The 26,933-nt window shown below is 42.5% G+C and overlaps 1 protein-coding gene across 10 annotated transcripts in view; it reads right to left on the bottom strand.

The window, feature by feature from the left end:
- The window catches only part of Ppp6r3 (protein phosphatase 6 regulatory subunit 3), a 128,009-nt gene that overhangs the window by 85,791 nt on the left and 15,285 nt on the right, over positions 1-26,933 (bottom strand). For all 10 annotated transcript variants that reach the window (XM_036200605.1, XM_036200595.1, XM_036200585.1 and 7 more), the window contains exon 2: positions 3,265-3,405. The gene's annotated coding sequence lies outside the window, so the exon portion shown is untranslated. The remainder of the gene's footprint in view (positions 1-3,264; positions 3,406-26,933) is intronic.

The raw sequence follows: 26,933 nt of genomic DNA on the forward strand, positions 1-26,933 counted from the left end.
CAAACAGCCATAGGCAGAATATTTTTCAAATCAGCTAGGACAAACCTAAAACAGAGTCTGCTGTGGCATTCTACAACTCAACATAGTACAGTTACATCTACAGCTTTAAAAACAAACAAACAAACAAACAAAAGACAAAATGACACATAAGACCTAGAAAAGGTTTAGTAGGACAAATTTATTGACCTTCTAAAAAATGCAAGTTACTATTCACCAGCAGGCACTGGGCAATGTTTAAGCTGTCACACCATGACACCAGGTGTTTTCACACTGAGGTATATGCACTTCCTGTAGGCATATGTCATTGGCTCATGACTTGTTCTGCCACAAAGTAGCTTAATGACTTCCCAGTGGTTAAGGTTTTATTTTGATTTTTTAAGCTCAGGGCAAGACAGAATTTTTCTGAACACAAGAATCATCCTTGTGCGGTTACTGAACAATAAATAGCTACTCTGGAGATTAGGACAGCTGCTAGTGTCATGGTGATGTGTTTCCTGCTACATTCAACCCACAATTACACAGCAAGTGACCCGGGCACCTCATACTCCAAAGTCATTCCCACAGCTACTTTGATCACAGGGAGAGTTAAGCTGTTCTAGACACTTCCTATGATGTCATAAGTTACATTAGAAGTGTGTTTGCCACACAAAAACACAATAGATTAATTTCCTAAGCTCAAACCACAGTGAAACAGTGTCTTTAGAGCCCAACACAAGGGCAAAGGAAGTTTTCACTTTTGAAAAGCCATCTGACTGCTGCGGTGAGGAGCTCTCACTTTAGCCCTCAGTTGGGAATTTACAAGGGAACAAGAACTTGACAGCACCACACACCATCCACACTGAGTACACTCAACTGTTAGGTCAGCTGCAACAGCACTTGTCTATGTAAAAGGACACTCAGAGACCATAAGATGCTGAGGGCACTTACACCAAGCTGACAGTTCTATCCCCAGGACCTATATGGTAAGCGGACAGAAACTAGCTTCCTCAAGCTGTTTATCCTGACACTGACACTCCAGGATGTGCCTATGTACACACACACACACACACACACACACACACACATACACACACACACACAATTTCGAAGATGAACCATGGAATGCTGTTACTGATCCACATTAATGGGAGAGACATAGACCTGATTTGAGATAGCCAAGAAGGTAGTTGTCTTTGAGAACTATTAAATGTAGTATTACCCCCTAGAAAAAGAATTAATTGGTTTACTCCACAGACAAATCTGTACCAGAGAAAACAAAATACAACTGTCACATTTCAAATCTCATCAATGAAAGTCTAAAAATGTACCCCCTTTTCATAAGGATCTTCTAACATGCTTTTTGGCATTTCTGGTTTTGCCTGCAAAACCCAAACTATTTTCTAACTGGCCTGTTATAATGTAAATTTACTCTATATAACTTCCTGAGTAGTTGTATTCTAGGAATCCTCTTTAGCCACCTGCCAATGACTCTCGGGCCACTAGAAACATCTAACTTTTCTTATGTTTCCTCGTCCTAGTATAGCACAGCATGCTGGTGAGCAGAAATTATAAAAAGACTAACCAAAGTGAAGAGATCATTCTATAAACTGCCAAAGCTAAGGACCCTCTGTCAACAAAGAAAAAAAGAAGACACCTCTGAAATATTAGAGCCTACCACACAATATTAATGAATTTTATTACACAAAAAGTACTAACTAAGGGCTGGAGAGATAGTTCCGTGGTTAAGAGCACTGTCTGCTCTTCCAGAGGACTCAGGTTCAGTTCCCAGAACATGCGTTCACGAGCATCTGTAACTACAGTTCCAGAGGATCCAGTGCCTTCTTCTGACCTTCTACTGCACCATGCACACCTACAGTTTACATACATATACATGCTTGCAAAATATGCATATTTTTAAAATAATTTTTTAAAAAGTCAAACCAAAAAAAAAAAAAACAAAAAAAAAAAAAAACACAAACCATATAAAAGAATTCACAACTCCTTGCTCAGAAAATACTTAAAATCCAACTTAAAAAACAAATGCCAGGCGGTGGTGGTGCATGCCTGTAAGCCCAGCACTCGGGAGGCAGAGGCAGGTGGATCTCTGTGAGTTCGAGGCCAGCCTGGTCTACAAAGCGAGTTCCAGGACAGCCTCCAAAGCTACAGAGAAACCCTGTCTGGGAAAAAAAAAAAAAAAAAAGGAAAAAAAAAATTATTAAACTAATTTAATGAAATACTCTAAGAATTCACAAAGCTGTTAGCACAGTTCTAGCACTTGGGAGACTGAAGCAGGATGATAGTTACAAGTTTGAGGCCAGCACCACAGAGAGGGACCTTGTCTTAAAAACCATAAAGAAAGAAAAAAACAGATAGATTAGGCAAAGAGAGCAGAGAGGCTAAAGGGATCCATGGAGGAAGTTCCCACACAGAAGTCACAGGACAGTGGTATACAGACACAGTTGGAGAAAATGGCAGTGATACATGGCAGGGAACGAATGCCACTATGGAAGTGCAGGGTCCCCTCCTCCTTGGGGGGTTGGCAGGTCATAGGCAAAGCATCATTCTGTATGCCTGGGATCAATCAGTTGGCAATCATAATCAAAGGGCATTACAGCCCCAAAACTATAATAGAGATGAATGGGGCAATATAGTAGCAAAAGTCAAAAGGCCTTGGGAGATAATGCCAGTTAGAAGATACAAAAGGAAGCCATCAAAGAGTAGCTAGTCTTGGAGCCAGCAGAAAATCTGAAATGTAGATGAGCAGGTCAGTCTCAGTTAGACATAATGGTCCCCTGTGAAATTTCCTATTAAATGCCAACTGAGCCAAAGTCAAATATGCAAAGTCAATCTCTGACCTTCAATCAAAAGTTCCAGTAAAGAGTTATGGCAAGTAGGACTCAAAAACTGCAAGGCGTCTGGTAGAAGCCACTGGAAGAAAATGAACCCCCGCCCCCAGGGTCAGACAGTCTGGGCCTAAGGTCTCATGTTCTTCCTCTGAACATGACTCCAGCTTGTTACAAGGCTTGGCTGCTCCTTTGGTGGCCAGCTCAATCCCCACTGGAAACAGGGAACCCATTGAGTTCTGCAGATTCCTAGATAAACCAAAGCCAGCTACCTTGGCTGCTCTTTAATTTCCAAAAACACCATAGTACTACACAGTCTCCAGTGCAGATGGACTGCCCAGACCTGCTTACCCAGCTCTACTGTTAAAAGAGAACATATAGCTGTTTTCCCATGTGCAAGAATTCCAGGAAGGAAATACCTGATGATCTTAAAAAGTCTTACCTTTCAAACCAAGGTTTAAAACTAAAAGAAATGTTTTCTTCTCTGTGGCTCCTTGCCCATTACAGGTTATCCTGGTGACAGCTATCTTCCAAATTACCACATTAGCAGATTAGCAGGATATTGTATGAAACAGAAGTGTTCCTGTAAAAACAAAAACAAAACAGATATTCACATGTGTTGTGTTTTGGGCTGATGACAGCTGCCATTAAAAAAAAATAAATACTGGCTCAGGGTCTTGATTCCCATAGAACTACAGAGAATTAAAAAGCTCAAGTTGAAGCTTTTCTATGTGAGCACAGAGAAAAGAGATATTCCTACACTCCAGTTTTTATTCCACCCTAAAGTATAACCTGGAGATAAACACAGATGCCACAACAGCACTGTAAGTAAAGAACCATGTCCTTCCTATCTATGAAATGACATGCTGGTCAACAGAAGGCGCACTTTAAGATGCTAAGCAAAGGGCTGGGAGGATGGTTCAGCAGTTTAGAGCACTAGCTGTTCTTGCAGAGGACCAAGGCAGATGGAGCTGAGTAAGTTCATGGCCAGCCTTGAACCCCAATACCCACACAGTGATACACAACTGTCTGCAACTCCAATTCTAGGGCCTTTTCAGACACCATACATATTGGCAAAATACTCATACACATAAAATTGTGTGTGTGTGTGTGTGTAAAAGACACTAAGCACAAGTTACAAGAGTCTCCTTCACATGCCCTTGGTAATATGTTTAAATGAGAACTCATCAGGATTCTGTATAGAGCATTGTCACTGATGTGTCTGCCAAGCCAAAGTCTCTAATGTCAACTAACCAACCAAATTCTACAAAAAATGAACATCAATTATACAAAGCACTTGTTACCTAAGACTGCACAAAAAGACTCAAACAAAACATTTCATCATTTAAATGCTTTTGAACACACACTCAGAGAAGTATTACTGATTGTCTAGCTTTCTCATGGGCCACTATGCACTACTATAGTCCTTAGGCCAAACTTAACATGACAGTATAAAAATTGTATTACTGCTAGAGGTGTAGCTCAGTAGAATGTTTGCCTAGCACATGAGTACTCTGGGTTCAATCTCCAGCACTATGTGTGTGTACACAAACATGGTACCTGTCATTACTAAAGGTTAAGTCCAGTTCCAGCTGTCATTCTGTCTTAAGGTTCCAGACAGCCCTTTGCTGGGCATGGTGGCACACTCCTTTAATCCCAAGGCAGATGGAGATGAGTAAGTTCATGGCCAGCTTGGTCTACATGTTGAGTTGGGGGGGGGACCCCCAGACTGAAAGCCTGTCTCCAAAAAAATAAATAAATACAATCTAAGTTAAGACACTCCCCAAAATGCATACAATATGAAAATATTGGCATTAAATTTGTATAGTTCCAGAGGCAGGTAGATCTCTGTGAGTTCGAGGCCAGCCTGGTCTACAGAGCTAGTACAGGACAGGCTCCAAAGCTACAGAGAAACCCTGTCTTGAAAAACAAAACAAAAACAAAAAGCCAAAAAATTTGTGTAGTTCCAGGTCCCTCAAGCTAATCTGCAATCAATTCTAAATACCATCAATAGCCACCTATTCTGCCCACTTGCAAGCAAAATACCCATTCCACTCTTAGAGGCTCCCGCACTATCATCAACACACTGCCTGCAGTCCTATTAAAATGCCAAAAGCACACATAGTTGTCAGTTGGGTCTATCTGCACACTGTGAATTCAGACTGAGCTAAACTGTCTAAGGATGCTGGGGCATCATCTACCCTTTAGAGAAAGAACCTTTGTTCAAGGGCCTATGGATTTTCACTTGGACTGTGTCTTTGTTTCATTTCTCATTGCTGTGATTAAACAAACAAACAAACAAATCAGAAAAACAAAAAACAACTCAAGGGAGAAAGGGCTTACTTCAGCACACTGTTCAAAGGTACTGTCCAACATTGAAAGTCAAGACTACCGGAGCTTGAAGCAGCTGGTCACATGGGATCCACAATCAGGAAGCGAAGAGTAATGAATGCTGCTGCTCAGCTCCCTCTCTCCACTTACAGAGTCCAGGACCTTAGCCAGGGAGTGGTGCCACCCACAGTGGTCAGGTCTTTCCTCCTACCTCAAAATAACTTCCACAGGCATGGCCAGTGGCCTGTTTCCCAGGTGACTCTAGATTCTGTCAAGATGACAGTTAATATAGACCATCACAAACTGATTAAGGTGTGTGTTTAACACCAAGAAAATCTATATACTTAAAAATGTTAGAATAGTAAGAAATAAGATCCAGAAGAAGAGAACTGTGTGCCAGTACAGTACTGAGACTGCTAGGTAAATAACCAATATACACTGAAAATAGATCTACAAAACAATAATAAAAGAATGCTTTTTGTTTTGTTCATGTCTAATCCCCAAAGCACAATCTACAAGCAAGAAGACAGCAAAACCAGGTGTGCTAGAAAGAAACAGAATGTTGATCAAATGATATTATGCTCCCAACTGTTTCTAACTCTAGCTCTAGGGGATCTAAAAACTACTTCTGTCCTCTAAGGGCATTGATACTCTATGTGCACATACCCAAATACTTCCGTACACATATGCAAGTAAAAGCAAAATAAAATGTTTAGTAATAGGAAGTTCCATTTCAGCAGTTCAAGCAACTTCAAAACAACTGAATTACCTCCCAATGTGTGTATTCAGGTATGCTGCTAAAGATGAAAGCCAGGCCTCAAGTATTTCATGCACAAGCTTTATCAGAAGTGACCCTCCAGCCTCTCCTTAACTCCTCCAGAAACTGTTCGTTGAGTTGATTCTCTTGCACAACTCTGAACACACCCAGGTGAGGAACTGCTGAACCATAGCTGCTCTACAGCACACCTCAGTGGCAATACCTACGCTTCAAGTCAGGGTCACACACAACTGAAACCAGGTCTCCTTCTTTCCTATCACCTAAACACATTTTTTAAACTTTCTTTTCAGCATTTCTGTCTTTCATTTCATTTCTGAATGCTGGGTGTAAATTTCTGGCAGTAACTAGATGAGGTCAACTTGTCCCAAAACAGTGGATGATCTTAATCAGTTAAGATGATAGTAACAGATTTCTTACTGTAAAGTAACCATTTTCTTTAGCGACTCATCAGTAAGCAATCTGCAAGAAGACATGTACAGATGATGCTCTTAGAACATTCACTTGATAGTTTCAAGTTGTTGAAACATTAGGATGGACAGTGACACTATATTTTTATTTGAGATATGTCTCAAATACTCCAGGCTGGTCTCAAACTCACTACACAGCGGAGGATGATGTTGAACTCCTGATCGTCCTGCTTCAGGTGTGCCTACAGGTGCCACACTACAACTCTCAGCTGCCTTCTGCATTTCTTAACTGACTTTCCACCTTTGTAAGGTGTGTTCCTGTCTCCCCACTCACTCTTTCCTGAATCCATTATTCGTATGAACTCACATACTCTTCTTATTAGCACCATCTTCACAACGTCCCATATTTGGCCGTATAAGCTATTCTGGAAGTTTGTGTGTGAACGCCTCTCACAGCACGTTCTTGGTTCCCATCATTCCTTTCTCTGCCACAGCTTTGGAAACCCACCATTTCTCCAAGAAGTCCTGACTCTGGTCAGTGGAAGTGAAAAGCTAAGTACACAAGTAAGAGGTGGTGCCACTTCCTCTGCTCTTTCAGTGGAGAAGCTTAGAAAGAATGGCAGTTCCTAGGATTAACTCTCCATTTGTGCATCTCTGACCTTTACACATGAGCAAAGCCAAAGATTACCTAGCATGAAGAACGTCACAGTAAACAAAAAAGTGCAAAAGAAAACAGAAAGACTGTACATATATACAATGCACATTTAAAAGTCATTGCTACCTCCAGAAAGATCAAGACAATGCGTCATTAAACACTGAGTGCCACTGAAGGGTGGGGCCTTCAGAATTTAAAGACTCAGAGCAGAAATTAAAAATTGAATTGAAAGGTTTTAAGATCAAGAGGACAGAAAACAAGGAAAGAAATTACAGAGTTCCTGAAAGAGACTTTCACAAGAAGCATCACTGAAAGTTCACGAGCTAGCTAGCCAGAAAGAATAGCCTGGGGCTTTCACAAAGAATCCCAAAGATAAAAAGCTTTGGGTTTCTCAAAGTCACACTAGAAAGCTAAAGGACTGTGTGGGAAGCTGGGTGAAAGAAGAGAGCTTAGTGGGAAGCACTTGGTAGGTACCTCTATTCAATCCAAAGCAGCCCCCAAAACACCCACCCGACACACACTAGGATGGCTACAATTTAAAAGATAAATTGAGAGTAAGAGTCTGCGAGGATGTGGAGAGATCCAAACCTTCATGCACTGCAGAGAGAAATGGAAAACACTACAGGGACTATGGAAAAGTCTGTTGGTTCCTCAAAATAATGAAAAATAGACAAACCACACAAGAAAAAAATTACCAGATGACTTAGCATTTCCATTTCAGGTTCTATACAAAAGAATGCTATTAACTCAGTTAATAGAGTGCGTGTCCAGTACCACAACGCCTGCTGTGGATATCGCTCTGTGTAAATAAAGTTCTGATTGGCTAGTGGCCAGGCAGGAAGTATAGGCGGGACAAGAGAGAAGAGAATTCTGGGAAGTAGAAGACTGGGGAGAGACACCGCCAGCCGCCGCCATGAAAAGCAACATGTAAAGACACTGGTAAGCCACAAGCCATGTGGCAAAGTATAGACTAACAGAAATGGGTTAATTTAAGTTAGAAAAGGTAGATAACAAGCAGCCTGCCATAGCCATACAGTTTGTAAACAATGTAAGTTTCTGTGTGCTTTCTTGGATGGGTCTGAGCGGGTAAGAGAGATTTGTCCTGACTGGGCCAGGCAGGAAACTCTAACTACAAATGGCGCCCAACGTGTTGGCAAAAATTTCCACCTAAAACCTGAGAAAAAAGATTCTAAAACAAAGCTAAAAACAGCTTCCCAGTTGTCTTTCTCAAGTTAGCGGCAGCCTGCCGGTTTCAGCTACTATGGCGGGTTCCTGGCGTGTGCTTCTGACCTGCAGTGTGGAAGGAATGAGGAGTCTACAAGCGGCACTTTACTCTGCTGCATGGTAGATTTAGCCTTTGCTAGTTTAAAAAAAGAAAAAAAAAGTTTCTGGGCTATGCACTGCTTTGATAGAACTGCTTCTGATAGTTGATGGTACACATGGCTCCAGACCCAGAGCTGGCGGTAAACTGTTCCACCGCCATGTTGGGAAGCTGAGGTGGGTGGAGCCAGCAGCCACAGCGGCGTTTCAGTCTTACAAAGATGGATATTACACAGAGAATCTGGTTTATGTTGTCTTTGGGATTTTTAACTACAGAAAAAGACTTGATCGTAAAAGCTGTTGAGTTAAACAAATATGTAAATTTTAAAGGTACCTTGACTTCAAAATTTGGATATAAGGATATGTTGCTTTGGAAAGGAGTCTCTGCTTTTGTTTCCACAGAAAACCAGAGGCTGTGGATTTGTTCCAGATTAAGATACATCAGGTTTGATCAGCCAAGACCACCTGAAAGGTCTCCAATGACACAATGGCCCAGATGATCCGACATCCAGAATGGTTTCAAGGCAACTGATTCAGAGGTTCACCCTAATGGACTACTCCATAATCCTAAAATTTTCTTTGTGTCCCCATAAGATACAGCGCCCCCCTACAGCAGGAAGTAGTAAGAAAAACTACGCCCACATTCCCAAAAGTATCAAGCTGGCTTTGGAGATGGAATTGGCTCACTCCTTCTCTAAACCCAGACATATTGCTAAAAGAAAAGGTTAAGAGATTCTTGTGTCCCAAATCAGAAGAGCCCTCTGGTGTGGGACAGAGAAAAACCAATATTTTTCTTTAAAGTAGATTGATTATAAACACGATCTCTTTCTAAAGAAGAAAAGGGGATATGATATAGATATAATAGGATAAAAGGGTAGTTTAAGGAACTTACTTCTAAAGAGCAACAACTTGTTTAAAATGTTTTACATTGGTATAGATTTTAGTCTATTGATACAAACTTAAAGTTAATTTTGTTATACTATGTATATATTTCTACTTGTGTTTAAGGTATTATGTTTGTATAGCTCATTTAAAATTGTAATGGATAATTAAAAATAGATTAATAATTAATCATCTGTGATAATCATACTCATAGCCATGTTAGTTAAGTCTTCTGGGTATACATAGAGATATTTCAGATAGATAGGTAATCTTCAAATACTTCAAAGACCTTCAGAATATGGCATTTAAAATATTTTTAAAATTTAGACTTTCTGGACAGTGAGACATGTCTGCTCCTGGCAGCACCGATTTACTTCAGAGAGGAGGATGGGCATTGAAGACACTTCATATGGAGTTTATCTTCACCTTGGCAAAAATAGCCATTTGGGCAAGAAACTGTTCTTGCCTGGACTGCTCGATCAACTGGACATGCAGGACCCATAGAAAGGTGACCACTGAACTTTGCTTGACAAAATGGTCCTCAGGCTCCTGCTTCACAGAGGAAACTGACAGACATTCTGCAGGACACTGAGAAAAATAACCAAGAGCCTCTAGCCCTGTGGGCTGAAGACAGATGCCCCAACTTTACAAAGGAACATTAGGTGACTGTCCAGGTTGCCAGCTGTCTCTGTCTACCCTGCAAGACTCCTGAAAGTTGCTTACATCCTTCTCCCGGTTCTCAGGTAATATTATATCCTTCTGAGGTCTTTGATGTGGTTGAAGACTAGATAGTTATAATTTCCTCAGTTATGATAAAAGATAAGTTAGATATAAAACCTTAGACACAAATATAAGATAGATAGGATATCTTCTTTAATATTGTAACTGTAATTCTTGCTTAATAATTGTTTTGTTATATGTAATTGTACTATGTAAAAGTTAAAACCTTCCTTAAAAAAAAAAAGAAAAGGGGAAGTGCTGTGGATATCGCTCTGTGTAAATAAAGTTCTGATTGGCCAGTGGCCAGGCAGGAAGTATAGGCGGGACAAGAGAGAAGAGAATTCTGGGAAGTAGAAGACTGGGGAGAGACACCGCCAGCCGCCGCCATGAAAAGCAACATGTAAAGACACTGGTAAGCCACAAGCCCTGTGGCAAAGTATAGACTAACAGAAATGGGTTAATTTAAGAGAGAAGAAGTAGATAACAAGCAGCCTGCCACGGCCATACAGTTTGTAAGCAATGTAAGTTTCTGTGTGCTTTCTTGGTTGGGTCTGAGCGACTGTGGGACTGGCGGGTAAGAGAGATTTGTCCTGACTGGGCCAGGCAGAAAAACTCCAACAACAAACGCCCTTGGTTGATCTCCAGTATTGCATAAACAGTATGTTGGTGCCTTCCTGCAATATCATCACTTAAGAGAGAGGGCAAGAGAATCAGAAGTTCCTGATCATCCTCAGCTATACAGTAAGGCCAGCCTAGGCTTCATGAGTGCCTCTAATAAAAACAACAACAAAAAACCACATTATTCCCAACAGCTAACATGTAGTGCAAACTAAGTGCCCACCAACAGCCAAATACAAAAATTATATTCAGCTGTAAAAGAAAAGAAAGGGGCTGGAGAGATGGTTCAGCAGTTAGCACTGGCTGCTCTTCCAGAAGACCCAGGCTCAGTGCCAAGCACCTACATGGTGGCTTACAACTGTCTGTAACTCCAGTTCCAGGGACTCTCATGTCCTTTTCTGGGTTCTGTGGGCACCAGGAGTGCACCTGGTGCACAGACATACACACCGAAAAAAAACGCTCACACACACAAAACACAAAACGAAATCTTTAGGGTGGAGGGAGCATGGTGGTACATGCTTTTAATCTCAGAACTCGAAAGATGGCAAGAGGATCTCTGTGAATTACAGGCAACCTAGTCTATGTATCAAGTTCCAGGCCAACAGGGTTACATAATGAGATGATCTGCATCAGCCACGTGGGGCTTGCAGATAAGAGACGCTGCCATCAAGCTGGTGTCCCCTCCCACCCTTGATATCAACCGTATAGCCAACATGGAGGAACCATGGTGGCCAGAGCAATGCTCTGCTGGAAGGAAGAGTCCACAGAGCCTGCAGTATCTATGGAACAACTAAAAATAAATAAATAAATAAAAATAAAAAATGCAGATCTGACTGGAAGATACTTTTAAAAAGTGGTCTCACAAAATTAGAAGGAAAGACAGTGGAGCAGAACCTGGCAGAGAATGGCAAGACAGTGAAGGGTCTGAAAGCAATATGGGAGAGTGCTCGGCTGCACTGGACAACAAACATGTCATTACTAATTGGGCTGGCACTTGGCCCTTGGACTGGCCCGAAGCATGGAGCCACCGCTGCTGCTCACCTTGCTGGAAGAAGGGGAGCTCGGGACCATGGTGCTGCCCACAGCTGCAAGCACAACAGTTGTGCCAGGTGAGCCTAAAGGTGGCCAGCATAGAAGACAGGGAGGTGTGCAATGGCCTGGAGCTCTCACAGATCCTGCCCCTGGATGCCCTGCAAGACCACCCTGACTCAGGGCAACAGCAAGATATCCAAGACAAGTCTCAGTGATTGTCCAGTATTTATGGTGCTTCAGAAACCAGAAACCTTAAACCAGACCAATGACTCCTTACAATGAGTATTTGCATGTAAAGCTGTTTGGGCAAAATGCCACTTTGACAAACAAATTCGTTATGGAGAGGTGGGAAAGATGGAGGAATGGAGAAACATGTGCAATAGAGAGAGGTGGAATTAGAAATGCAATAGCAGTGACAGATTATGGGAAAAGGCTGCAGGTGGACAGGGTGAGGGGTGAGGGCATGGGCGACTGTCAGTCAAGATGGTATGCGGCAACTTGAAGTTCACATAGGCTCTGCCACTGAACAAGCTGGCCAGCCACAGACAGGATCACCCTGGCTCTGAGCAATAAAAGGATGTCTGAGATGGAGAATGGTTTATTTTCTGGATTGGAACCCCCTGAAAGACCTCCAGGGTTTGTGCTGCCCCCAGAGATCTGTGCTGCCCCCAGAGGGTAGACCATGATCTGTGCTGAGCGCCAGGCCATGCTGATACCCAAGGTCTATGTGGATGTCCATGGTCTGTGCTGCTGTCAAAGGTCATGTCTATGCAGTGGTCCATGCTGCCGCCGAGGGCCATGTTAGTGTCTGTGGTCCTGCTGCAGCCAGGCCTGTGTTACTATCAAAGGCTATGTGGATATCCATTGTCTGTGCTGCTGATAGAGGCATGTCCATACCACCAAACGCTATGTAGATGTCCTATGCTTCTGCAGGAGGTCATGTTTATGTCTGCAGCCAGTGCTGCCGCCAAGGACCATGACAATGTTGGTGGTCTGTGCTGCAACCAGAGGCCGTGTGGATGTCCATGTTACCACCCAAGGCCATGTTGATGTCCATGGTCTGTGCTGCCACCATATAGAGGGTCCATAGTGTGTGCTGTGACCAGTGGCTATGTGGAAGTCCATGGTTTGTGCTGTCATCAGAAACCATGCAGAAGTCCATGATCCATGCTGCCGCTGACTATAAAGGGCTAGGAAGCTTCTTCTGCAGTGATGTCAATGAGTGCAGACTCACAGTGGAGAATGAGACACATAGAAGGCTTCTGTGACAACCTTTCTCCTCCACCCCCAAAAAGAGACAGTCTAGACAAGAAGCCATTGAAGAGACCTCTTAAAAATTGTGATAGCAATACTGAAGTGTCTTCACAGTTGGCGGCTTCTGGTGGTGGTGGTGGTGGGGGCTCAGTTTTCTTTAAGGGACTGGCCATGAGAGTTTGTTTGCCCATGCTCCAGTGAATATATGGGCAACACAAATTGGACTTGGTATTTTTTTTATTTCTTTTCTTCTTTATTTGGGGGTGGGACACAAGGAGGGGGTAGACCTGGAAAGACTGGGAAGTAAATATGATTGGGGTGCATTATGTGAAACTCCCAAATAATCAATAAAATTATTATGTTGGGTATAAAAAGCAGGAGGCAGCACAGGGAAAGAAAGGTGGCACATGCTACAACTCAATAACCCATAATGACTGGCTAGAAGTCACACACACACACACACACACACACACACACACACACACAAACCAAAGTATCTCTTGGCAAAGTGAATTTTGCTAATTTCAACTAGTGTGAAGTGCCCTAGCCCCTCCCACCCTCAGTTTTTTTCTTGCCTAAATGAATAAAGTTTTACTCTTGCTATCCTCTTTATTGCTTTATTTAGAAATTAAACTTACATGGATACGAATAATAGAAGCAAGCAGTATACCTAGGGGCAAATACTGTCTGCAGCTTCAGGTATTACTGGACCACATCCCCAAAGAAGGAAGGGCTCTGACAGTTAAAACTGGAGAGAAAGGAGAATGTTTTGTTTTTTTTGTTTGTCGAGACAAGGTTTCTCTGTGTAGTTTAGGGCCTATCCTGGATCTGACCTCAAACTCAGAGATCTGCCCAGCTCTGCCTTCCAAGTGCTGGAGTTAAAGGTGTGCGCCACCGATGCCTGGCAACATTATGTTTTAAAGATTACATAGAAGCTGGGCAGTACAGAGGCAGGAGGATCTCTACAAGATCAAGGCCAGCTTGGTCTACAGAGTGAATTCTAGGACTGCCAGGGATACACAGTAAAACCTTGTCTTGGAAAAAACAACAACAACAACAACAACAGAGGGATGGAGGGGGGGTTGGGGGGGGAAAGGAGGGACAGAGAGACAGAGAGAGAAAAGCTGGGTATGAGGTGCTCACCTTTAACCCCAGCATTCGGGGTGAAGAGGCAGGTAGATCTCTGAGTTCAAGGCCAGTCTGGTCTACAGAGAAAGTTCCAGGACAGCCAGAGAGAGATACGCAGAGAAACCGTCTTGAGAAAACAAAGAGTACATAGAGGGCTAGGATGCAGCTCAGTGGTGAAGAGCTTGCATAGCATGCAAATAGCTCCTCTACATTCCCTCCCCAAAACTTCAACTCCCAAGAGTAAATACATAGAAAGGTAACAAAACCCCCTTCCCCTCAAATAAAAAGTCTGTCTAGGAGGGATGAACTGGAATCCACAAGAGTGACTCAAGGCTCCTGCCCACCAAAACATCAAAAGTGAAGGGGGTGGTAAATCTCCCTAAGGATCTGGTTTCTAGGAAATTACAGTTTTACATCAGAAAGCATAAAATCAGGAAGAGGCTCTCTTAGAGAGCAAGACTGCTCAGGAACAGGGAGTCAGGACAGGGCCATGGCAGCTGAGGGAGGCACTTGCTGATTGGAAAGCTAAAACAGCATGCAGTTGGACCTAGTTTGATCCTAGCACTCAGGAGGCAGAGGCAGAAAGATCTCTCTGAGTAGGAGGCAGACTGGTCTATGTATCAGGTTCCAGAGCTATGTAGAGAGACTCTGACTCCAAAAACAAACAATAACAACAACAATAATAATAACAGCCATGGAGTTTAGCTGCCCATTACTGGATTATTATTCTCTTGGAGAAAATGGATCCAAAGACCCATCCCCTAAAAAATAATCAAGACAGGAAAATTATTATGCTTTCATTTTTATATGTATTATCATCTATCATTCCTTACAGGAACAAAACTTTTCTGAACAGAGATACAAGTCTACCTCTACCATAAATCCTACCTTCTTTTCAGTACTACTCACTGTGATGACAGCTAAAGAATGCAATGTGGCATACTTATAAAAATGTCAGTTAAAGTGCTACAGATGTAGTTCAGAGGTAGAGTGCATGCTTAGCATGCTTAAAATTAAAAGTCTTAGAGGTTCAATCTCAAAGATATCTCATACCCCATGGAAGACTGGTTTAGCCTAAAACGTAATAGAATCTCTCAACTGAACAGCATCTAAATATATCTGTTTACGCACAAAGTCTGAGGAAATAGGATGAACCCTCACCATTCACAACCCCTTATCTTCAAGAAAATAGGAAAGGGTTCATCCTAATCTGCCTTTTTATGGACATCAAATTTATTGAAATCAAATTTATTTACCTGAGGGGGGAGGGATTCCTTGCACTGTGTACTAGTATGAATTTTTAAAATGCAGACTACACCCTATTGATGCCAAGTCACAGGAGAAAGCCAGAGCTAATCCATAACATCCAAGTAAATAACTGTCTTTCTGTACAGTATCAGACACAACAAAACTGTGTCCACACTACAGACAAGTGACAGCCTAGAGTCCAGACACAGAAAAGCAAGACTTCACCTCCTGCTATATCAAAAATCCTCAGGCCATTACCTTGATCATTTTAACATGGCTCAATGATCCTGCTGTGTATGCTTCAAAACACTCAAGTCAGAAGGGACTGAAGACAATGAGATAATCCATCTACACAAAGGCTTGTTATCACTTTACCATCACTGTCTAGCATGCTGTGAATGAAAGGTCATCTATAAAGTTTGAATGCAAACATCATCAACACTATTTGTGGCAACACACATGCAATCCCAGCACTCAGGAGGCTGGGACAGGAGAAGCTCAAAGTCAGCCTTGGCTACACTCTCATGGTCTAATAAAAAGTAATTGTAAAAACATCAATAATTGGGAGAAACATAAAACTTAAAACCTCTATATCTTCAGAACTATCTCCCAACAATATACATACATATACCTGTATCAGGTACCTGCAGACACACCAACCACTAAGCCTGGGAAAGGATATCAACACTTCAAAGCCATTAACCAAAATCACCACACCAAGAAAGTAAGAAGACTATCCTGTAAAGTACAATCCACCCTCGGGAAGCCCTCCATGCCACCTTAGGAAGGCCATATCAGTAGATGATGAATTTTAAGCAAAGACCTTGGCACCTGACTGGATTACATCACTGTCTGGCTATGCTCACTAGCAGCACTCACATCAATTCAGCTCAGTCTAACCCACTATGAAAATACAGCCAAGTCATAAATTAGTAAACTAGCATCTAAAGTAAAGGCCAGATGAGCACCTATGCTTGTTACAGCCACAGTGGGTAAGGAATTACTTACTACACTACCTAATGGTCAGGCTACACCTCACCAACCCACCCTGAAGTACTCTACACACTTCCTCAATGTCACCAAAACTTTTTACACAGCATATGAGCAACCAAGTGATTAAAGTTGTAGAAGAGTACATTTCTTTCCTTTCTTTTTAAAGACAATCTACACTTTGTAGCCCAACAATATCAGGACATGAAGAAAAACAAGCCAGTGAGTTAACGAGTCTCAAATGTTTAAGAAGTTACTTACATAAACTTAAACTGAAAATGACAGAGAATTTAAAGTTCCTCCAAGCCGGACTCAGTGACGCACATCTTCAACCGCAGCACTCAAGAGGCAGAAGCAGGCTCTGTGAGTCTGAAGCCAGCTTCATTTTAAGAAACCTTGGCTTAAAAAGTAGGAAGGAGGGGTTGGGGATTTAGCTCAGCGGCAGAGCGCTTAAAGGCCCCGGGTTCGATCCTCAGCTCAAAAAAAAAAAGTAGGAAGGAAAAGTTGCTAAATACAACGTTCTCTGCTGTAAGACCAGTCTGTTTGGTTGTGTCAAGTCTCTTATTTAAAAAGATAAAAAGGCCAAACTGCAAAAGGATCCACAGCACTGTGTTCATGTGGGTAACATGAGAATGTACAACTCACAAAGACTTACGTTATCCCTATATACACTAGGCATACCATGTGATGTTCAGGGTTCTCAATGGAATCAGACACTTGCTTACTCTGCCAATGAATCAAACCAAGTGAAATTCGATGTGGCCTTGATGGAAGATATGCTTGTTCCTAGGTACAGTCAGGTAAAATGTAATGTGGATTCATTCACAAATCTTGTAGGACCTCACACACCCTTTTCCTGTAGCATGTCATCCAGTAAATACATAAAACAGGACCAAATTCCCCAAAGAGAATCCTAGCCAGCCTCTGAAGAAGGGATCCTCACTGACTGACAGGAGTTTCTAAGGGCGATGGCCCCCGCAGGGTGACCAGCACAGCTCTTTCTACAGCCTGCCCTGGCTTACACCAGACCCACTGGTATGTTTCCAATCTTTAAATAAGGAAAAGATTACCAAAGGATCTGACTAATAGCTTGATTGAAAAAAAAGAAAGAAAAAAAGAATCAAACAAACAAACAAACAAACCTCTATGCCAGACAGTGGTGGCGCACACTTTTGATCCTAACACTCAGGAAGAAGAGGCAGGTGGGTACCTGAGTTCAAGGACAGCCTGGTCTACGGATCAAGTTCCAGGACAACCAGGGTTATACAGAGAAACTCTGTCTCAAAAAAATACCACCACCAACAACAACAAACCAAACCCAAACAACAAAAACACAAAATCCTTTCCTGAGCCATTAGTGTTTGTCTTGTATAGACTTCATGCCATGTAAGCAGGCCACTAATGACCATGTAGTTTTCAACTTTTGCTTTTACAAAAAAACAAGACAAAACAAAAACAAACAACAACAACAACAAAAGCCTAAGCTCCCCAGGATGGAAATGCTGGAGAACAGGCCATGCACTTCTAATTAGGTCACCCCTCCCCTACAACTGTTGTATGAATGCCTGTTCCCCCCACATCCATCAACACCCGAACATGCTCTTTTCTCACCATTGTTCACATTTTTTAATGTTTCCAAGTCTGCACCTGAGTGCAGGTGCTTGTAGAGTCCAGAAGAAACTATAAGGTCCACTGGCACTGGAATTACAGGCAGTTTTGAACTATGTGCAGGTGCTGGGAACTAACCCTGGGTCGTGTGTGTGTGTGTGTGTGTGTGTGTGTGTGTGTGTGTGTGTGTGTGTGTAAAACATACAGGCTCTTAACCAGGGAGCCATCTCTCCAGGCCCCATTTTACACTTTTTTTTCCCCCGAGACAAGGTTTCTCTGTGTAACTCTGCGGCCTTTCCTGGATCTTGCTCGGTAGACCAGGCTGGCCTTGGAACTCACAGAGATCCACCTGCCTCTGCCTCCCGAGTGCTGGGGTTAAAGGTGTGCACCACCACCGCCCGGCTTTTCACATTTTTGAAAGCCATTTACATTTTACTTTTCTGCCAAGTATTTTTTGTCCATTTTTATTGGGCTAGGCTGGGTAGTGCTTTGTATTTTCATTTTTTTATAGCATCTGATAGCTTTCCTCCTCAATTATTATACTCTAGTACTATCTGTACTAGTCAACTTCTAGTGGGGTTCACCCGTTACCCTCTTTTTAACCTGCTCTCGATGCAGCTCACCAGGAGACACCCCCGCGCTGGAATGAAAAGTGTTCTCATCAGCTGACCTCTCTGACGGCAAGTTTTCTTCTCCCCAACCACTCTCAGGCTGGCTCTCTGCCTGGAGAGCTCCCATGATTCTTTCTCTCTCACAGTAGCCCTGGAAAGTGCAGGCTGTGGACATGTCCAAACAGGCCTGGAGCAGTGAGGGCAGTCACTGACATGGGTTTCTAACTATCCCGTGCCTCTGCTGCCTGCACCTCTTCAGCACATCTTACAGCACATATCCCCACAGGCAGTCAGTTATTCAAGTACCTCCAGAAACACAATTCTTTTCATTTGTTTGTTTGTTTATTATGTATACAGAGTTCTGCCTGCATGTATGCTTACAGGCCAGAAGAGGGCACCAGATCTCATTACAGAAGGTCGTGAGTGAGCCATCATGTGGTTGCTGGGAATTGAAATCAGGACCTCTGGAAGAGCAGCTAACTGCTCTTAACCGCTGAGCCATCTTTCCAGCCCCTAGAAACACAGCTCTTAAACCAATGGGATCATCTCTGTACTTTAAATACCAATGCCCAAGTAGTAGACAGTTCCCATAAAGGTCTCACAGTGAACTAAACCATCAACTACATAAACTAGTGACAGGCAATCATGCAAAGAAGGCCCTGCTTTCCATCACATACTACACAACCAAATCTTCCCTGCACTATACCTTCCCCAGCTCACTAAAACATGCCTCCAGTTGTGAGAGACAGACTTGGCTCCTACTGCCACACACCCACCTCCAATCCAGTTCAGTAAACTTTATAACCTCATTTACCCAATCCAGTTCAGTAAACTTTATAACCTCATTTACCCCTCCCTCCTCTCAATCTTCTGCCACTGCCTTGAAGAGGAACACAGCCACTTCTACTTCTTACTTGGGTTCTTTCTTGATCAGGGTTTCCTGTCCCTCACGTGTACAGTTTGTGATCTACACTTTTTCTGTAACACCCACATAAGGCTTCTGAGCATCTGAATCACAATGCATTTGAACGGAGCCATGGTATGAATGAAAAACATGCAATGGACTTCAAAGATCAAATAAGGGGCCAAGGGTATGGTTCCATGGCAGAGTGCTTGTCTGGCATGTCTGAAGCCTTAGGCTCAATCCCTAGTATAGCTTCAAGATTAAATAAAAACAGAAGTTAAAAAAAAAAACAACTTATTTATTTTGTTAAAGTAATATAAAATGTTACAATAATATTTTGCAGCTGGGCAGTGGTAGCACACACCTTTAATTCCAGCACTCAAGAGGCAGAGGCAGGTGGATCTCTGAGTTTGAGGGCCAGGGGTACACAGAGAAACTCTGTCTCAAAAAAAAATAATAATAATAAATAAATAAGTAAACAAACAAAAGATATTTTGGACATACTGAGTTAAACACAAACACAAAATTCAAATGGCTGGGGACACAGTGCAGTGGCAGAGCAAGACCCATACACACTGCCTCATACACACACACCTATATATATGATGTATGCTGTGTATGTATATTCCCCACTTTTCTTTTCATATATAGTACCTAGGAAATGTCGACATGTAACTTGACTGCCATCCTGAGACAGGATCCTGAGTGTCACACTGAGAGCATCAGCCAGCCCCAGAGCTACTTTCTTTAGCCAGGTATGATTAAAGCATAGCAAACACTGGACCTGACAAAGGACAGGTATTAGATAGTTGTCAGATGAATTATAATCAAAATTGGTATCATTTATGTACAGGCAACTAAAGATAAAGTATACTGGGAAGTGGTAGCACTCACCTTTAATCCCAGGACTCAGGAGGCCAAGGCAGGTGCATCTGAGTTTAAGGCCAGCCAGGGCTACAGAGTCAGATGCTGTCTTCAATAAAATTTAAAACAAACAAAAAACTTTTGATTAAAGGCTAAAAAACAAAATTTTAATTATTTCTTAGTTGAATGATATGCCTTTTGTTTGTTTGTTTTGTTTTTCTGAGACAAGGTTTCTCTGTGTAGAAGACTATCCTGGAACTTGCTCTGTAGACCAGGCTGGCCTCAAACTCAGAGATCTACCAGCCTCTGGGATTAAAGGCACCGCCCTCCCACCTCCTCACACACACCTGGCGAAATGAATGATATTCTTAAAACTGGAATCAAGCAAAAACATTTACAATTAGCCTTTGGATATGAACACACTATGACATGAACACACTTTAGATATGAACTGTTTACTTCTTTTTTTTTTAAAGACTTATTTTATTTATTATGTATACAGAAGAGGTCCCCAGATCTCATTGCAGATGGTTGTGAGCCACCATGTGGTTGCTGGGAATTGAACTCAGGACCTCTGGAAGAGCAGACGGTGCTCTTAACCTCTGAGCCATCTCTTTACTTCTTTAATATTAATCACTCTGCCCCTGGTATTTCTAATTTTCACATAGAAGTTCTCATTAGGATTCAGAAACTAAAGGTTAGGTATTCAAAGTATAAAACCTTTAAAAGAATTTTAGAATTCTGAAAAATCAACCCTCAAATATTGATCACAACTCAAAAAGTTCAATGAGCCAATGCTAATAGGCAGTTCAGCAGAAAAAAGTATAGCACACTTGGCCATCTAGTAATCAAGAGCTGGAGCCCATGCGATACTACAAAGAAGGTACAGTTCCCAAAATGACAGGACTGTCACCCCACAGAAGACAGAAAGTTGTTCATCTGGCCTTTAAACAGACAAATTGGGGATGGAGAAGTGGCTCAGCAGTTAAGAGCACTGGCTGCTCTTCTAAATGACCCAGGTTCAGTTCCTAGTAACCACAAGGCAGTTAACTGTAACTACAGTTCCAGGGGCTCCAACCCCCTCTTCTGGCCTTTGCAGGCACTGCACACATAGAATGCAAAACATTCATACAGGTAAAACAAATCTAGCTAGGTGGTGGTGGCAGGCATCTTTAATCGCACCCCAAGCTCCTTACCCACAGAGCTGCAATGTTTAATGTTCCCTTCTGTCTTGGGTTGCTGTGTTGGGGATAATTATTACAGCAGTGGATGGAGAACTGATAATAAAAAGACAGTTTTCTGTAAAGCAAGAGTCCATATACACTCTTTATCGGCAACCAAAGAACTTATGAAGAAATATTTGTGAGCCAGGCGCTGTCTGAAGAGGCTGAGGCAGGGGGATTATCTGGGGCTTGTTAGGCTGATTGGCTTAGTGATCGACCAATGACCAAAAAAAAAAAAAAAAAAAAAAAAGGCCAGGCAGTGGTGGCGTACACCTTTAATCCCAGCACTCGGCAGGCAGAAGCACACTTTAAATATGAACTGTTTACTTCTTTAATATTAATCATCCTGCCCCTGGTATTACTAATTTTCACACAGTTCTCATTAGAATTCAGAAACTAAAGATGAGGTATTCAAAGTATAAAATCTCTGAGCTCAAGGCCAGCCTGGTTTATAAAGCAAGTTCCAAGACAGCCAGGGCTGTTAACACAGAGAAACCCTATCTTGGAAGGAAAAAAAAGTAGATACTGTCTGCAGAAATGATATCGAAGGTTTCCTTCTGGCTTCCAAGTGTTCACACTCAAAATAGGCTTGACCTCACTTGTGTGATTTAAATTTCCTATGAGGCTGGAGAAATGATGGCTCAGTGGTTAAGAGTAGTTGCTGTTCTTCCAGAGGATCTGAGCCTGAGTTCAATTCCCAACACCCACAATGGGTGACAAACAACTACTTGCAAATCCAAATCCAAATCCAATTCCAGGGAATCCAACACTGTCTTCTTCCAACACAGTACCCACACACAGAAGATGCATATATGCAAAAGCGCACACACACATACATGCACTCGCACACACACAGATGCATTGGTGTGCACACAAAAATAAATTTAAAAAGTAAACTACCACATGACACAGCTACCAATGGTTGCCTCAAGATTGGGAGGGGGGGCAGCACTCCAGAACATAAGATTTCTGCAGGCGTACCATAGCTGTTCAGCTCCATGAACTCATTGAAAACAGAAAAAAAGCATGCTTTAAGCAGGTGTCTGTCTGTCTTCCAGCACTGCTTCTGAAGAGCTTGAGCATCTACATCACACTTTCTTGTTTGTTGAAATACAGTCACACTGTGCAGCCTTGACTGGCCTGGGACTCAGAGATCTGCCCGGAGTGCTGGGATTAAAAACATGTGCTTCCACACCTGGCATGCACCATGCTTTCTTTACCAAACATATCCTAACATTTTCATTTGGGCTTCACAGCAATCTAGTTACGTTTTTCAATTTTCACACAGTGTTGACTAAGCCAGTGTTAGTTAGGAAATCACTAGGCCAGCATTCAGAATGCCACTGCCTTCCTGCATGTTGCTGCTTTCCAGCTCATCAGAACCAAAGCTTACACTCCATGAGCAGCTACCATGGCAGTTACTGTTTTCTACACGACCTTGCATGTGCAGGCAGCTCTTATACTTTCTCATGCTTGCACTTACTGAATATTTTCCATGAATTCATTTATAGCTGAAGACACTTACTGTAAGAAATAAACCAATTCAACAGCAACAGTATAATAAATGTGCATGACACAGAATTTGGGGGGAGGGGTTCTGTCTATAGTGTGTTCTTAGTGAAAGAGTGGAAGAAGGGTAAAATACAAGAAGAGCCGGATTTAAAACAAAAACACAACACAGCCAGGCGGTGGTGGTACACACCTTTATTTAATCCAGCACTCGAGAGGTAGAGCTAGTCGGATCTCTGTGAGTTCGAGACCAGCCTGGTCTCCAGAGCGAGATCCAGGACAGGCATCAAAACTACACACAGGGGCTGTGGTGGTGCACGCCTTTAATCCCAGCACTCAGGAGGCAGAGGCAGGCAGATTTTTGTAAGTTCGAGGCCAGCCTGGTCTCCAGAGCGAGATCCAGGATAGGCATCAAAACTACACGGAGAAACCCGGTCTGGGGGGGGGGGGGGGACAAGACAAAAAACGAGGGATATTTTCCACAGCAAGCTCACCAGCAAACTCAGAGCATCTCTATATTCATTTATTTTACATTTTGGGATATGTATGCATGCACACACAGAGTTCATTCAGAGGATAACCTACAGGTGCTTGCTTTCTCCTATCTGGTGATAGAATTCAAACTGTCAAGCATGGTGCATGGGGTTATCTGCTAAGCCATCTCACTTGCCTCAGAGGATCATTCCTAAGTTTGCACAACCACTCAGTGCAAACCAGTGACACAGAAACCTACTAAAGCTGTCCTGAAGATCTGAACAGGGCACTCATTCATGAAGTGGTGTTCATTAGGGATGATTGGATAAACAAATGTATAGAAACATACAATGGGATATAACACACTTAAAAAGGAAATAAAATTTGAAATATGCTACACTGCAAAAGAACCGTGCTGAAATGAGGCTTCAAGCCAGTCACAAAGCACAACTCACATGTGGCACTCAGAGCTGCTGCTAGTGGCAGTAGAGAGAATGGGCGCCCAATGGAAAGGTGAAGCTTCTGGAGCTGTATGGTGGTGATGGTTGCATAACATGTCAAAGTATTTAATCTCTTCTTAGCAGTAAGTGAAGAGTTGAAGAAACTGAAAACAATTCCTCCTACATCTATAAGAAAATGAGGTCACAGAGCAAACTGCTGCTCCCCAGAAAAGTGGAGAGGCAGTAAAGCAGATACAAAGGATCACAACAAACCAGCAGAGAAAGGTAAACAAATATGAAAACTATATGAACTATCAAGGCCTAGAGTGCACAGCTGTAAGGATTAAAAACTCTTGATGGGTCACTGTGATGGGGTTTTGACTAGGTCCTGAGAGTGAATACCCCTCTCTCTAACTCTGCCAGAGGATGGAGATAGGAGCCATCTGAAATGTGCTTCTAGGGATACAGACTAACCAACTAAGACCTAGTCCCAAGGACTACAGAATGAGTACCAGTTCCCTATAACTTACACTGAGGGTTGGGGATTTAGCTCAGTGGTAGAGTGCTTGCCTAGCAAGCTCAAGGCCCTGGGTTCAATCCTCAGCTTAAAAAAAAAAAAACCAAAAAACAAAAAAAAAAAAAAACCTTACACTGATAAAGGCCCAAGATTCAGTAAAGAAAGTTCTTTTACCCAGCACATCATGTCTACCTTTCAACAAAAACAATCACAGAGCATACTACAAAAGGGAGGAAAAAGAAAAGTCACAGGACTGAACTTGCCTCAGAACTACAGTCAAGCATGAAAAGAATGATGAAATTAAAAGACCAGAAAAATGTTAAGTCCATGATTAATTTGCTAGGGATTTAGGAGAAAATGACAGAATGACATGTCAGCAGGAGAAAGGAAACTGAACATTAAGAAGAGCCAGCAGTGGTGGTGCACACCTTAAATCCCAGCCCTCAGGAAGCAGAGGCAGGCAGATCTCGGTGAGTTTGAGGCCAGCCTGGTGAATGAATTCCAAGACTACACAGAGAAACCATGTCTCAAAAAACAAAAACGAAGAAATACCAGTCAGGCAAGGTGCTGCACACCTCCTGACACTCTGGAAGTGGACACAGAAGGATAAGAAAATGACCAGAATGGGATCAAGTGGTTGCTCCTGCTGCCATCTGTGACTCACAGCATTGCTCCTGCTAGGATCAACCCCTGGAAAAGGAGGCAACAGTGGAAAGAGGCCAGCACTAGAATGCATAGCCTGCTGCTGCAATATCACAAATAAGCTCCCTCAATAGCTCTGCTACCACTTTTGTTCCAGACTGTCTTTTTAAAATTTGTTAGTCAAGGAGGAGGTAAGAAGAAAACCTTTTAATGGAAAAAAAATAAATATAATTTTGTATAGAAACTACAAAGTTTTACTTTAGAAACCAAAACTAGGGTTCTGTTGGTAAAGTCCTTGCTACACAAGCATGAGGCTGAGTATGATACAGCACCCTTATATCATAAAAGCTAGATGTGGTTGAATGTGACTATAAACAGAAGTGGAGACAGGGATCTCTGCAGCTCACTAGCCAGCCAGTTCAGCCTAACTGGTAAGATCCAAGCCAAAGAAATCCTATCTCAAAAAAAAACATGGTGGCCAGGTTTGGTGACACATATCTTTAATACCAGCACTCAAGAGACAGAGGCAGGTGGATTTCTTTGAGTTCTCAAAGCCAGCCAGGGCTACAAAATAAGGCCCTGTCAAGAAAAGAAAAAAAGAGAAAAGGAGACCAGCCAGAACTATAAAGTGAAACCCCGTGTCAAAAAAACCAAACCAAAAATAAAAAAACCATGTAGACAGCATCTGGGTAAAGACCCCAATCTTTGGATATGTGTGGATAGCAACCTCCACAAACAGATACACATACACACAAATAAATGAAAGGAGGGTGAGAGGACCATCCATCCTTGTCATCTGTTGGGAAAAGCAGGACTCCTCTTTCTGTCCCTCATAAAGATCTGCCTCATATCTTCATATCTTATTCAAGCTGTATGCACAGCCCTTCTCTGAAGTGTTCTGGTGTTCTGTACATGGTCAGAGTCACACACAGATTGAACTGTTTTGTTTTGCTGGTTTTTTTGAGACAGGTTTCTCTGTGTAGCCCGAGCTGTCCTGGAACTCACTCTGCCTCTGCTCCCAAGTGCTGGGATTAAAGGCATATGCCACCACGGTCTGGCTTCACTCAGCCTTCTTTCTTACAGAATCCAAGACCAACATCCCAAGATGGCACTACCCTCAATAGGTTGGGCCCTCTCCCATTAGTTACTAATTAAGAAAATGCCCTACAGGCTTGACTACAGCCACTCAGTGGTAAGTACAGAGGACCCAGTGAAGACCCAAAGACTGCAAAGCAGCTGGCATTGCTTCTTACCTACCAAATACATAGCACATGGAAACATGGCTGAAACATCATGTTACAGGTCTACACTTAGGGAGGAGACTCCCAATAAAGAACCAGCAGACTTGAAGAACTGAAGAGAATTTATTACAAACCATGATGAAGGTTGGGGATACAGCTCACTTAGTGTATAAGACCCAAGCTATTCTCCGGCACAGGGGGCAGCAAGGGTAAAAGAAATTCGGCAGCAAGGGTAAAAGAAATTCAAGTCAGTCAAAAAAGTTCTGCAGGGTGTGGTGGCACACAACTTTAATCCTAGCACTCAAGAAGCAGAGGTAGGTGCATCTCCAAGTTCGAGGCCAGCCTGGTCTACATAACAAGCTTCAGGTTGGTCAGGGCTACACAAGGAAACCCTGTCGCAAAAAAAAAAAAAAAAAAGAAAAGAAAAGAAAAGAAAAAAGGAAATTCAAGTCAGTCAATGAATGAAATTCAGGATGGACTAAGCTAGATCATTAAGAACAAAGATGAAACTGAAAAAAATAACCAGATGGTGACACGGATAAAAACATAGAAGACAGAGGGAGCATAGAAAACTGGGCATGTTGGCGCAGCAGCTCCCCTGCACCAACAGAAGCTAGTTTTGGCAGGAGCCTACAATTCCATTACTCAGGAGGCTGAGGAAGGAGGATCCAGTTTTAGGCTATTTTAAACTACACAAGACCTGTCTCAACAACAA

The sequence above is a fragment of the Onychomys torridus genome, chromosome 1 (assembly GCF_903995425.1).
Source record: "Onychomys torridus chromosome 1, mOncTor1.1, whole genome shotgun sequence".
Lineage (NCBI taxonomy): Eukaryota > Metazoa > Chordata > Mammalia > Rodentia > Cricetidae > Onychomys > Onychomys torridus.